Raw genomic sequence first — 9,826 nt, forward strand, 5'->3', positions numbered from 1 at the left:
ATCTTTTTAACTTTGGTAATGAAAGGGGCTGGCTTTCAATGAAAACACCTGCATTGTTGAAGATAAAATTTAGAAATATATGTCAAGGAATTTATTGCATAAAGCATATCTGGAACAGAATCCTTTTTATTAAAACTATTATGCCAAGGGCTTTTGTGACTTCCAGTTCTTTTATCACCTTGCAGTCTTCCTGCTGATCAGTTGCCTGCTCAAATGCTCCTCGGTGTTTCCCCCAGAGAAGGCAACTTCATTTCTCTTGGAAACAGCTCTATTTCCTGTTCTGTGGCTGGGGGCTCTGAAGTGTAGACCTTCTCATGCTTCCATCAAAAGGTGTCATTAATTCTAGGGCACTTGACAACCCTGTTCTCTTTCAAAGACACGGAGGAAGTGGAAGGGAGATCACTGACCCTCACTGCCAGTGCAAGATTTTTCAATTTCATCTACTGATTAACGTTTCTTTAGAATACGAATATTATGTACTTTTTGATTAGCTCCAGAAAGATTATGCCAACTTTTCCTTTCACACTCTACTTGTGACATTTTTTTGGACCTCAGTGGATATAGATCCGATAGTGGAGAGATGTCAGGTATTGATATGTTAAAAGAAAAAACTCACAAAAATGGAAATAGTCACATTTTAAAAAACCACCTGGGAATTTGCCATCCTACTTGCTCAATCACTTTAGGACTACTCAGAGAATTGTATAGAAAAGGTAAATAGAAACTGATTTTTCTTTCAGTTAATATGCCCACTATGAAGGTGTAAACATGAAGATTCATATTTGTAATGAAAGCAATCCCCACAGAGGTAATGCCTCAAATATAAACACTCACTTAATTTTTCATTGCTGGCTGTTTTCTTCAATTGATTCCTCTAAATATGTTTAAAACAACAAAAAGAATAACAACAACCCTTACAAGAGGCATTGTTATGAAGGCCTTCCTGTTCTCCGGAGCATCAGCTGGAGTTGATGTGAGGCCAGAATAAGATGTAATGATGCTTATGTTTAAAGTTATCTTATAGGCGAATCTTCTGGTTTCTCAATATAATGTTTCCTCTTTTTGGAAATAACTAATCTCTTGAAAAAACACAAATTAAAGAGAATATATTCAACTGTAATGGAGACTTTCTAATGATTTCTTTCATAAAGCATAGATCAAATCTAAGCTCATACTTTGAATATGAAAATTTTCTTAGTGATGAAAGCTATACTTAGCAAATGTGGAATGTGGGCTTCATACTTTAAGTGTTCTTGAAAATAATAACTATGCCAGTGAACTTCAGGATGATGAAGTTTAATGGGCCCTGGAGTCTGAACAGATCTCACTGCTTGGATCCAAATATAAGCTGACAACCAGAAGTGTGTAGAATCAGCACAAATCAGCAGAGAGTCATGGCTCTGGTGGGAAAAGCACATGTGCCCATCAGAGGAGCCCCTGGCTGGTGTAAGTGATTGAGGAATTGAGAACCTTGGCTCCACTGAAGTGTAACTGGGTGCTAGACAGGATTCCACTAGCAAACTTGCACGGAGATTATGGTGGTTTGTGAAGGATGCCAAGAAAAGCACAGTTGGTGCTGCTGGGGCAGACTGAGACATGAATAAAGAAATCATTAGACGTTATACAGGATTAGAAAATATGAAGAATTATCAAATAAAAAGTGTTGTCTTTAGTCTTTGGACCTACGTTTTTGTTTGTTTTCTTTTCCCTTTCCCTCTACTTCAGTGGTTGACCTAGAGCTAAGTTCAGTTATTTGAATTCTCTGGCACTAGTGTCATCTGGCCTGGGAAATCCAATTAATTATTTTTGTGAAATAGCTACTATCTTAAAGCAATTCATTTATACTGGCAGAAGGTCAGAGCTAGTTCCAGAGTTTTGGGTGCCTAAAAAAACGGAAAATGTTCCCTTCTCATGCCCTGACAATGAAAGCCAGTAGGTAGTATTGAAGGGAATTGTGAGGCTTCTGGCATTATTGGCCTTTGCTTTGGTACCAGGAAGAAAAAGGAATGACTTAGAAACACGTTTAGCTCTTACCTGCATGGATCACGTCAAGTTTTGGTTTCTCCATTTCTCTACACTTCATTTATTTGTTGGACAATGCTCTAATTTCACAAAGTGGTGGTGGAAACACTACTGACATGACAGCTGTTTATATCTGTGAGTCAGAATGGTCACTGAGAGGTTGGGCCCATAGTGAGTAAACAGGAAGACTCTGGGAAGAGGTAATGGGCACAGAGATATTCTTGTAAACAGCACAAGATATGACCCATCTTAATTTTTTTCAATCAATATAGTTACAAAGTATTTAAACTCTCAAACCCAGTGTGAGGAAAGAAGTAACACATGTAAATTAACAGAGGCACAATGGCTCACACCTATAATCTCAATGCTTTGGGAGGTTGAGTTGGGGGGATCACTTGAGCCCAGGAGTTCCAGACTAGCTGGGCAACATGAAGAAACCCCATCTCTTCAAAAAATATAAAAATTAGCCTGGCATGGTGGCATGAACTTGTAGTCCCAGCTACTCAGGAGGCTGAGGTGGGAGGATCGCTTGAGCCTGGGAGGTCAAGGCTGCAGTGAGTCTTCATCATGCCACTGCACTCCAGCCTGGATGACAGAGTGACACTCTGTCTCAGAAAGAAAAAAAAACACAAACCATATTATACATACTAATTTTGAGTTTAAAAAATGTAACACAAGAAATATAAAAATCTCATATATACACAAGAAGGACATATTAATATATTTGAAATTTGGAATTAAATGCAGCATTATTGCCAAATAATGATTGAGTTATCTTATTTCCAATAAGGCTAAGGAAAGAAAATAAACCAATCAACTAAAAACATTTATTTAACTATTTTGTCAATAAAAATTTATGAATTGAACAGGTCTTGTGATCCATAATCTAGAAGAAAGAAAGCTTACCTATTTTTCTCTTACCATTATTTGATGAAAATCTGTAGACTTTTAGAAACTCACAGCTGTGTGCCTTACTGTAAAAGGAGGAAAGTCTGAGGCCAGTATTTAGAGATATCTACTTTATGCCAAATGTTTTATGCACACTATCTAACTCAATCTGAATTAAATGCCATTAAGGGAAGCATTATAGTTATCCATTTAGTGAATAAAAATATGAATCTCCAAAGGAGAAAATAATATCACCAAGGGCATGCTGTTGAAAGTGAAGCTGGATTTTGAGCCAAATCATTCTTATTCACAAATCCATATTTTATTTACTTCACTGACAAGCGAAAAATGGAAAGCAGCTAAACACAATTTTTGAACTGTACTTAGCACCACCGGAGTAAAAAAATAAATAAATGCTAAAGATTTGGCTTCATTCACACTTCATTCATTCGGCGAGACTCACTTGGAGCAGTGAACTGACCAAGGCCCAGGCAAAGAAACAACAAATGTGCCTGCAGCCTTCTCTACATATCCTTGCTCCCTGGGAAAAGCAGACTGCCTGCCTCACCTGTCAAGGTTATTGCAGTCTCTTGGCTTTTTTGGCTTTCAAGTCACTGTCCCTTCAAGCCTTTGGTTTGAGAATATAGTAAATGTTCTTGGCAACCTGACTAGCAGGCACTCTTTTTTTTTTTTTTTTTTTTTTTTTTTTGCCTTCCAGAGAAGCCTGAGTCAGTTTGGTCAGGTTTCCAAACATCCTTCATGTAAACTATGTGCCTCAAAAGAAGGGTGACTATCAGTCTCTGCTTATGGGTGGGCATGATTTGTCTAAGGTAGCCTCCTTCTTTTACTGGCAACTGAGTCCAGTATGAGTATGTGACTTCACTTTAGCCAAATAGATGTAAAGTGTTCTGGAGGTTCAAGAGAAGTTCTTCATGGATCTGCTGAGAGGGATAGAGGGAGCCTCTCTTTCATGTTAGAAACGGACTAGATCTTTTGTGACTTTAATGGCTCAGACAACTACTCCCTAAGCGCAATGAGAAACAGCCTCAGGATGAAGCCAGCACTGGGTAGAGCAGAGCAGATGGACAGAACTTGTAAACTCATAAAGGTTTGGTGGGGCCAGGGCTCCACCAACCCTAAAGCATGCGCTAACTCTGTCCTTTCATTGTTTAAGCCAAGGTGAATTGGATTTTCTATTGCACATATGGCTCCAAAAGTTTGCAAACTGATATAGGAGCTTTAAGACAAGTGGGAAAAGGCTGAGACGATCCCTACCCCAATGTTAGCTCTGCTGGTTATCCAGGACCATGGATTAGAATCTCTAATAGTCCACTTTTGCCTTCAGAAGGTGTCATATTGAAGGGAATGAGAATGAAGGAAGGCATTTTCAGTGAACCTATGTCCTGGAATTGAATCATACAATAGGAAGTTAGTTGAGCAGTGTCAATCACTCCTCTAGGCTGGAGAGATACAGCAGAAAATCCAACAAGATTTCCAATGACAAGGAGTTTACTGTTTCAAAGGAGAAGAAAGGCAATAAACAAATAGACAGGTCTATAACCTGTCATGTGGGAATAAGTACTAAGAAGGAGAGTAAGAATAAGAGTGAGTAAGTGGTAGAGGATGATAGTAAGAGAGTGAGCTATTTTAAGGAAGGTGCTGAGAAAAGTACTTAAAACAAAGGGGAGGGGCATTTAAGCAGTAACTCAAAAAAACGGAGAGAAGTCATCATGCAGCTATCTGGAGGAAAAGTCTTCAGGCAGCAGGAATAGGCCATGCAAAGGTCCTGAGGTAGAAGAACACCTGATGTGTTATAAGCAAACCAAAAAGATCAGTGTGGCTGGAGTGGACTGAGTTAGCAGTGATGAAAAGTAAGGACATGGAGAAGAGGACACAGACCTTGGAGCAGACATAGAGGTAAGAACTGTAGGTTTTAATAGACCATGATAAAGGCTTCAGACTTTCCTCTTCTCAAGAGTTTTGAGCAAAGGTGTGACATTCTTTTTTTTTTTTGAGATGGAGTCTCACTCTGTCGTCCAGGCTGGAGTGCAGTGGTGTGATCTTGGCTCACTGCAACCTCCACTTCTCAGGTTCAAGTGATTCTTCTGCCTCAGCCTCCCAAGTAGCTAGGATTACAGGCATCTGCCACCACACCTGGCTAGTTTTTGTATTTTTAGTAGAGATGCGGTTTCACCATGTTGACCAGGCTGGTCTCGATCTCCTGACCTCAAGTGATCTGCCTGTCTCGGCCTCCCAAAGTGCTGAAATTACAGGGTGAGCCACTGCCCCCTGACCAGGTGTGACATTCTTGATGAAGTGAGAAAACAGACTGTGTAAGGAGGCAAGGTTAGAGGCAGGAAGACGTGTTAGGAGGCAAATGCAATAGTCCAGAAAGGAGACAATGGTGGCTTGAACTCAGGAGACAACACTGGAGGTGAAGGAAGTTGCCAGATTCTGAATATATTCTGAATGTTGCTGAAAGACAGGCTAAAGAATGTGAGAGAAAGAAAGACGTCAGGAATGACTCTATGGTTTTGCCCTGAATAAATAGAGTACTCTTTTTCTAAGATTCTCGCACCTGCAGATAGGCTATTTTGGAGGGAGAGAGAAATACAAGTTCAATATTGGAATTAGCAATTTTAACATTTGGAATTAGTGGGAAAAAATAAGATTTTTGTAGATATTCATTGAGAAGTGTTGAAATGGTTGGGTATACAACTCTAAAGTTCAGCAAAGAGGTTGAGATTAAGGATTTACATGTAAAAGTTACCAGCATGTAGATGTATTAAAAGTTATGGGATAAGAAAAAATTATTTGGAGTTGTGTGCAGACCAAGCAGAGGCTTAAGACTGACTCCTGGGCACACCAGGGTTTAGCAGCTGGACAAGAAGTACATAAACTAGGGAAGGAGAACAGAAGTGGAGGCCAGTGAGTTTAAAAAAAAAAAATCAAGCCATGGGAGTTCCAGAGGCCAAGTAAAGAACGTGTTTAAATGAGGAAAGAATGAACGAGTGTGTTTAATGCCACTGATTGGTAGAGTAAGATGAGAACTGAAAAATGACCACAATTTTATGAGAAAAAGACCAAATGCAAGCTGCTTGGCTTTTCTTTTCTGCAGGTATTGCCTTATCATATTTCTTCAGCATTTGGAATGCAGACTAATTAGACTATTTATTTTTGAGATTATATTTGACATCTTATCCTAGCTTAAAATGAGAGCCAATAAGTGCTGTAATATTCAGTATGATTAACAAGCTGAAAACCCCGCAATGGTGCTAGCTAGACTCCAACTCTATGAGTGAATTAGGAGTACTCTGAGGGACAACAGGAGACACTTGAGAATATGCAAAAAAACCCTGCAGAAGCGTTACATCTTTCATTAAACATCAGTACACAGATCTACAAAACCAACAGGAAATAAATTTAAAACCAACCTGATTGGTTATACCAATAGTCAAAGGACAAGAAGAATAGAGAGTAATGCTCTTTGTGGACATAGTGAGATGCATGATTTGATTGAATGTTTGGCAAGCCTTTTGAAAATTTTTATTTAACTCTCATTATATATAGGTGTTAAATTATCAGAGACCCTATGCCAATAAGATAGAGTTAGTCTTCCAAATCAAAACATTTACACATCTGTGTAACACCTGAATATATGTAAGTTTGTAAGTCTATGTACTTATAAATTTAATTAAGTTCTAAATGGTGTAATAGTGAACAACGCAGACTTCTAAAATTAATGTTATACCCAGACTTGAGCCTCTCTTCTGTGTATTCCTTCATCTTGATAATGAAATAGTCAAAGAAAATGTTTTGTGTTTTATTTTTGTCATTTAAAATTGTTTTTAGGCTGAAAGAAGCTAATGCAGTGCAGGGCAATAAAATGAAGGCCACATTGTTATTTAAATAATAAGTAGCTTTTACCCTTAAGCTTTTTCTTGGTTATTTTTATATAACAATAGGAGTAAAAAGGAAGAACTGCCCATTTAAAATTTTTGGTTCTTAGTCCTACTTTTTGCCGAAAGATTATTTTTGTTTCCTAATGCATGATTCACAGATGTGTTAGTTTGCATTATGTTGACATTAGTGATTTTCTGTGATTAAAAATTTGAAAGACCCTCAGTGACACTGAATGAGTTAAACAGTCATAACAGTCATGTATTGCAGACAATACATGTATTACTGATTAAGGATAAATATTACTCACTTTTTAAAGAAGAATTAAATCAGCATTTTTGCAGGTAATTATAATACTAAAGAATTATTTAATAGTTTTTCATGTATCAGACATTGTACTTAACACTTGACATGTAATTAATTCTTCAGAAGAATTCTAAGGGATAGGACTATTTCACAGCAGAGCCCCATTTTAAACAATGGAGATTGGGATTTGGAAATTTAAGCAATTTGGTGAAAATAATAGTAATTTGGTGTGCCAGGGTCTTAATCAATATTCTGTACTGTGCTATGTGCAGGTAAATTCTACAAGGCCAATAGTACGATACAAAGTCTTTTAACATTAAGAACGTCTGTTCCCACAGGCGTATCATTTAAAGTTCCATCATTAGAATAATTTGTGAAGATTTTCTGGGCTTTTTTAATGTACTAAGACATGAGGTTTCCTCAGCCCTAGCTAATACAACAGCACAAATTCATTACTCATTATTAGTCATTACTTTCATGAGTACGTAGAGACTTAAAATAGCATAAATCAGTAATCAATATTTTTTGCTAGTGTGCCTCTAAAAGAAAGTTTTGAAAGGCAAGTTTAATGCCTTAAACACATTTAGGTGTACATTTTTTTAGAATATCCTTTCAATTTGTACAATTTAAATTGTAATGTATATACAATAGCCATTTGACATTCAACATCTATCAAAATATTCATGACAAGCTCTTCTTTAGTATTTGGGAATTTCACTTCAGTTTATTTTTTTCCTTGAAATACTATTTCTGTCCTCTTTTGCCCCACTCAAATTGATCTCTAAGTAACATATTTTTGTATTCGAAAGTCTTTATATTAACCATCCTTTGTTTCACCCTTTGCTGTGACTACAATATATATATATATATATATTCATGTATATTTACATTGGAATTGAAATTTTTAAAATTTCCTGTGACTAGTTCTTAAGGCTTAAAACTTTTCTTCTGGATTTAACTTTTATTATGATGATTATTGATATGCAAATGATCATCATATTTTGAATTATTATAAATAATCATTCATCACCAGAACATAAAATTTAGTTGTAAATGTATCTCTTCATGAAGTGGAAATTAATGTTTCCTTATTTAGTGCCCTGAGGTTTTACATATTGAAACAATATATTATAGTAAGATTTGACATGAAATAAGAGCTATACTTATTGAAAAAGTGTGATTATATGATTGCGATAAGGAAGATAGGAAAGAAGATTCATCTTCACATGACCTCAGGCATATTCTCAAGGCAGATTAGTTTTAGGAAAGGTGCATATGAAATTCAAGGATATGGCAACTGATTGCCATTGAACCATGTGTACCATAATACCACCTGTGACGGGAATTCCTAGAAATCTCTGGTACCATTAGTTCTCCCGCAGGGAGGAGGCAGGGATGTTTCCACAGGTGAACCTTGGAAGTCAAACAGCCTGATGACACTGTGCCAAAGGGACAGAGGGACAGACGAGAAAGAGAGGGAGAGGCATTGAAAAAGGGACTAAGACCTATAGAAGAAAATGAATAACCTACTATATACTATTTTATTTCAGACAGGATAGTGCTAAAAACAGGTAATTTCTTTTTACAAAACATTTGGATTGTACTGAATTAGTATTTTTATTAAAATATTAGCATAAATGATTTTCAACATATATTTTACAGTGCACACATGCATAAATGATATTCTTGGCTTAAACTGTATTAAATGGTTATTCGAGCTGTTAATTTTATCAAGGCATTAATCTTTTAATTTCTTCCATGGATATGAGTTGAAATGCTGACTCAAACATAATCATGTAAAAAAATTATAATCCACTCTCTGAGAATGTGTTCATTCAATCATTTTTTTTTCATTCAATAAACACTGAGTACCTTGTATGTGCCAGGCACTATTCTAATTTCTGGAGACAACAGTATTGACTAAAACCAGGTCATTGCCCTTACGAGGCTTCCATTCTAGAGGAAGATACAAACAATTAAAAAGATGAACATATGTAATTTTCTCACATTATCCCAAAGTTTCTCAAGATTCTATTTTTTCTGAATGGTAAATAAGCTTAACAGATACAAATTGTATGTCTTATTCTTTTTTAACACAAGACATATTTTATTTATTTTAATTGTTTGCTAATTAATAAACAAGGGATCATTAATAACTATTATTAAAACTATTATTAATAAATGAGCCAACCAGGACAATATTAGAACATGTTTAAAAGAAAACTAAATGAGTACAATATGAGCAATCAGGGATGCTGAAATTACTTTGTAAATAGATACAAAACTGATTTCTTGGAGGTACATTAGAAAAAATTGATTTATGCTTTTATGAATAAGAATCACTTTTATTGCTACCAATTCTCTACAAATTACAGTAAGAAAATAGCTCAAAAACAATGGAAGGCACATATAACCCAAAAGAGTATGCTAGACAGGACACCAAATAATCTTTGCCTGTTCAAAATCTTTCCCATTTTTTCTGACAGTCTCTCCCCCGTGATCATAATCTCAAAAGTTATTCTTGAATATAAAAGGCCTATTATATTGGACCTGATTATTTACATAGGTGCAGGAAGAGTATTTATTTACCATACAAGCTCCTCGAGTTTGCTTTGCAATTCCTGTGTCATACAATATTGAACAGCTACAAAGTCCATAAATTAACCTTTGCCTGGATTGTCATAAGGAATCTCAGACTGTACCTTTTAAA

The 9,826-nt window shown here is 36.2% G+C and overlaps 1 long non-coding RNA gene across 1 annotated transcript; it reads right to left on the reverse strand.

The window, feature by feature from the left end:
- Positions 1–215: 215 nt before the first annotated feature.
- Positions 216–8,544, reverse strand: LOC129523772 (uncharacterized). The gene is made up of 4 exons (XR_008667382.2): positions 8,450–8,544; positions 2,944–2,996; positions 2,035–2,212; positions 216–1,589 (listed from the first exon to the last, which is right to left on the reverse strand). It is a non-coding gene; the product is annotated as an uncharacterized lncRNA (long non-coding RNA).
- Positions 8,545–9,826: the final 1,282 nt, after the last annotated feature.

Source organism: Gorilla gorilla, chromosome 6 (assembly GCF_029281585.2).
Source record: "Gorilla gorilla gorilla isolate KB3781 chromosome 6, NHGRI_mGorGor1-v2.1_pri, whole genome shotgun sequence".
NCBI lineage: Eukaryota > Metazoa > Chordata > Mammalia > Primates > Hominidae > Gorilla > Gorilla gorilla.